The sequence below is a fragment of the Schistocerca piceifrons genome, chromosome 4 (genome assembly GCF_021461385.2).
Source record: "Schistocerca piceifrons isolate TAMUIC-IGC-003096 chromosome 4, iqSchPice1.1, whole genome shotgun sequence".
In the NCBI taxonomy this organism is placed as follows: domain Eukaryota; kingdom Metazoa; phylum Arthropoda; class Insecta; order Orthoptera; family Acrididae; genus Schistocerca; species Schistocerca piceifrons.
The window spans coordinates 571,283,698-571,288,210 of NC_060141.1; the positions used below are offsets into that span (position 1 = coordinate 571,283,698).

Consider the following 4,513-nt stretch of genomic DNA (forward strand, 5'->3'; position numbering starts at 1 on the left):
TTTGCAGTTGACCGAAGGCTTACAATTCTTGACGATTTCTGAGGACAGAGGATTATAGCGAGACCTGACGATGGAGGACGGAAGGAAAAAAAGGTGAATGAGGTATGTAATTTACTTGCCCCTCCAACCAGTACTTTTCCTGCGCCCAAGTTTCGTCCAGCTTTACACTGTCATTAGTCTACTCTCGCCTTCTCGGCCCTGTAACAGCGTGTCCGCAACGGCAAAGCCTCGGAACTTCAGGACCACATTTAATAAGGGTCCAGCTAACCACACAATGTATTTACGAGTGTATACAGAGGTTCAAGGAAACAGTATGTCTTTGTTAAAACGGACGTATCACGGCAGCTGTGACTGATATTGATGGGGACACTTTGGGGCGAGTGTGGTCTGTATTGGACTATATATATACTGAAGAGCAAAAGTAAATGGTACACCTGCCTAATATCATGTAGGGCCCCCCGCGAGCACGCAGAGGTGCCGCAACACGATGTGGCATGGACTCGACTTATGTCTGAAGTAGTGCTAGAGGGAGTTGGCACCAAGAATTCTGCAGGGCTGTCCATAAATCCGTAAGATATGCTCAATAATGTTCATGTCTGGGAGTTTGGTGACCAGCGGAAGTGTTTAAACTTGGAAGAGTGTTCCTGGATCCACTCTGTAGCAATCCTGGACGTGTGGGGTGTCGCATTGTCCTGCTGGAATTGCCCAAGTCCGTCGGAATGCACAAAGGACATAAATGGATGCAGGTGATCAGACAGCATGCTTACGTACGTGTCACCTGTCAGAGTCGTATCTAGACCCTATCAGGGGTCACATGTCATTCCAACTACATACGCCCCACACCATTACAAAGCCTAAACCGTCTTGAACAGTTCCCGGCTGACATGTAGGGTCTATGGATTGATGAGGTTGTCTCCATACCCGCACACGTCCATCCGCTCTATACAAATTGAAACAAGACTCGTGCGAGTAGGTAACGTGTTTCCAGTCCTCAGCAGTCCAATGTCAGTGCTGAGGGGCCCAGGCGAGGCGTAAAGCTTTGTGTCATAAAGTCATCAAGGGTACACGAATGGGCCCTCGGCTCCGAAAGCTCATATAGATGATGTTTCGTTGAATGGTCCCAACGCTGACACTTGGTGATGGCCCCACATTGAAATCTGCATCATTCTGCGGAAGAGTTGCACTTCTGTCACGTTAAACGATTCTCTTCAATCGTCGTTGATCCCGTTCTTGCAGGATCTTTTTCCAGCCGCAGCGATGTCGGAGACTTGATGTTTTACCGGATTCCTGATATTCGAGGTACACGCGTGAAATGGTCGTACGGGAAAGTCCCCACTTCATCGCTACCTCGGAGATGCTGTGTCCCATCGCTCGTGCGCCGACGATAACAGCACGTTCAAACTCACTTAAATCTCGGTAATTTGCCATTGTAGCACCAGTAACCGATCAACAACTGCGCCAGACACTAGTTGTATTATATGGGCATTGCAGACCACAGTGCCGTATTCTACCTCTTTACATATCTCTGTGTTTGAATAAGCATGCCTATACTACTTCCTTTGGCGCTTCAGTGTAGATTGCACATATGCCACGTGACTAAAGATTCGCACGTAGAACATTTGCGAATATGGCACAAAAACCTTCTTGAGTTACTGTTTCTACACATCTAATCATGCAACACGTTACTCAGTACAAACATTGTTACAGTCAGTTGAAAGTATCTAGATCATTTTGAATAAATCTATACATTAACACGAAGTATTTCAAAACATTTCCCCGAGGCACACTTGAAGTTACAAGTCTCGGTGATTCTCAGTCTAAAGCGACATGCAGCATCGTCCCTAGCAAGAAATCCTCAGTCCAGTCAGAATTTTCGTTTGATGCCCCACACGGTCGTACTTTCATTTAGAAGCGTAGGTGTGGCAGCGGGTGAAATGCTTTTCGGAAGGCGAGAAATATTGATTGCACCTGTCGACTTCCACACATCCTAAAGGAATGTCAAAATGACGAAAGTACGAGATGGGTTTTCACGTGATCGATATTTTCGGAATCCATGCTGGTTGGCATGTCCGGCGGTAGTCGTTCCTTTGTGACGTTGCTTGGATAGGACATCCATTCGTCCCGTTTTTCCCGGGACAGTCCCGTTTTTTACCAAAATGTCCCGCTGTCCCGAAAGTTTTTTTGGGGACGCTCAAATGTCCCGTTTTTTTTATAATTCCGTTTGGCTAGAGTATTTTACGCTACTGGTTGTTTGACTTGCTATTAACTGCGCAGTTACTTACGCTAGGAAGCGTGTGATGACTTTCAGCATACCCCAAACATGTACCGAACTATCAAAAATCGCAAGTAATTTTAAACGCACTATAGGTTACGAATAACAACGAAGATTCTTCTATTCTAAAGCGATCTACTGAAGCCGTCCTTTCGGTCCAGAGATACTCTACACCACTGATACTTGCCCTCTGGCTTTCGTCACCACACTGTTAATGTTTTGCACTGTGCGATCACTGTTTCATTATGCCAAAACGAAAGTGTAATGCCGGCCGGTGTGGCCGTGCGGTTCTAGGCGCTTCAGTCTGGAACCGCGAGACCGCTACGGTCGCAGGTTCGAATCCTGCCTCGGGCATGGATGTGTGTGATGTACTTAGGTTAGTTAGGTTTAAGTAGAATGAGATTTTCACTCTGCAGCGGAGTGTGCGCTGATATGAAACTTCCTGGCAGATTAAAACTGTGTGCACCGACCGAGACTCGAACTCGGGACCTTTGCCTTTCGTGGGCAAGTGCTCTACCATCTGAGCTACCGAAGCACGACTCAGGCCCGGTCCTCACAGCTTTACTTCTGCCAGTACCTCGTCTCCTACCTTCCAAACTTTACAGAAGCTCTCCTGCGAACCTTGCAGAACTAGCACTCCTGAAAGAAAGGATATTGCGGAGACATGGCTTAGCCACAGCCTGGGGGATGTTTCCAGAATGAGATTTTCACTCTGCAGCCGAGTGTGCGCTGATATGAAACTTCCTGGCAGATTAAAACTGTGTTTTCATATCAGCGCACACTCCGCTGCTGAGTGAAAATCTCATTCTGGAAACATCCCCCAGGCTGTGGCTATGCCATGTCTCCGCAATATCCTTTCTTTCAGGAGTGCTAGTTCTGCAAGGTTCGCAGGAGAGCTTCTGTAAAGTTTGGAAGGTAGGAGACGAGATACTGGCAGAAGTAAAGCTGTGAGGACCGGGCGTGAGTCGTGCTTCGGTAGCTCAGATGGTAGAGCACTTGCCTGCGAAAGGCAAAGGTCCTGAGTTCGAGTCTCGGTCGGTGCACACAGTTTTAATCTTTAGGTTTAAGTAGTTCTAAGTTCTAGGGGACTGATGATCTCAGATGTCAAGTCCCATAGTGCTCAGAGCCATTTCAACCTTTTTTTTTTTAAGTGTCATTTTAACAGCAATATAAAAAGCGAGTTTCCTTTTATCACTGGTAGTGGAGAAACTGTAGAATGTACGTTGTGCAGATCAAAATTTGCTATTGGTCATGGTGGAAGGTCTGACATTGCGAATCACATTAAGACGAAGAAACATCGCATGAGTGATCAAACGAAAAGAGCAAATAAATGCGTGAGTGACTACTATGTAAACTTAAAATCAGTAACAGAAATGGACAGGCAGTTGGCAGCACAAGAAGCTACGTTTGCGTACCATAGTGCAATGCGTAACCATAGCTTTAAGTCAATGGACTGTACTACAGCAGTTGTTAAAAAACTTTTCAATCCTAAATTCACATGTGGACACACAAAATGTAATGCAATCATTTCGAATGTTATTGCACCGTATGCAGCTCAGCAGGTTTTTAATGAACTGAAAAGTGCTCGATTCATTTCTGTAATGATTGATACATCGAATAATCTGGATTTGAAGTTGGTTCCTCTCCTTATCAGGTATTTTCACCCTGAAAATGGCCTCACGGTGAAAGTGCTCGAATTGGTTAATTTAGTTGGAGAAACTTCAGATTTACTTCAGAATTATGTGCTGGAGGTTTTAAAGAAATATGATCTTGAGGAAAAGATGATTGCAGTTTCTGCAGACTACACTAACACCAATTTTGGTGGTAAGCAGAGGAAAGGAAAAAACAAGTTGTTCTATAAACTGCAACAGAACACAGTGAATAATATAGTAGATGTTGGCTGTCCAGCACATGTGGTGCACAATTCCTTACAAATTGGTTCAGATTGCCTACCCATCGACTGCCAATTAATTGTAAACAAAATCTACCAGCATTTCCACATACATACAGTAAGGGTTGACTCTCTGAAGTCATTCTGTAAGTTTACTGAAACTGAATACAAAACTGTACTTGGGCACAGCAAGACAAGGTAGCTATCTTTGCTACCAGCATTGGAAAGAATTGTAGAGATATTTCATGCTTTGAAATCAAATTTCATTTCCCTTGATATGTGTCCTGTTATCCTTAAACAATTCTTTGATAACCCCATGTCTATTGTCGTTCTACATTTTCTTGTTAGCC

The 4,513-nt window shown here is 44.7% G+C and overlaps 1 non-coding gene across 1 annotated transcript; it reads right to left on the reverse strand.

Annotated features, from left to right (window-relative positions):
* Positions 1 to 2,733: 2,733 nt before the first annotated feature.
* On the reverse strand, positions 2,734 to 2,807 carry Trnas-cga. The gene has a single exon. It is a non-coding gene; the product is annotated as a tRNA-Ser (tRNA).
* Positions 2,808 to 4,513: the final 1,706 nt, after the last annotated feature.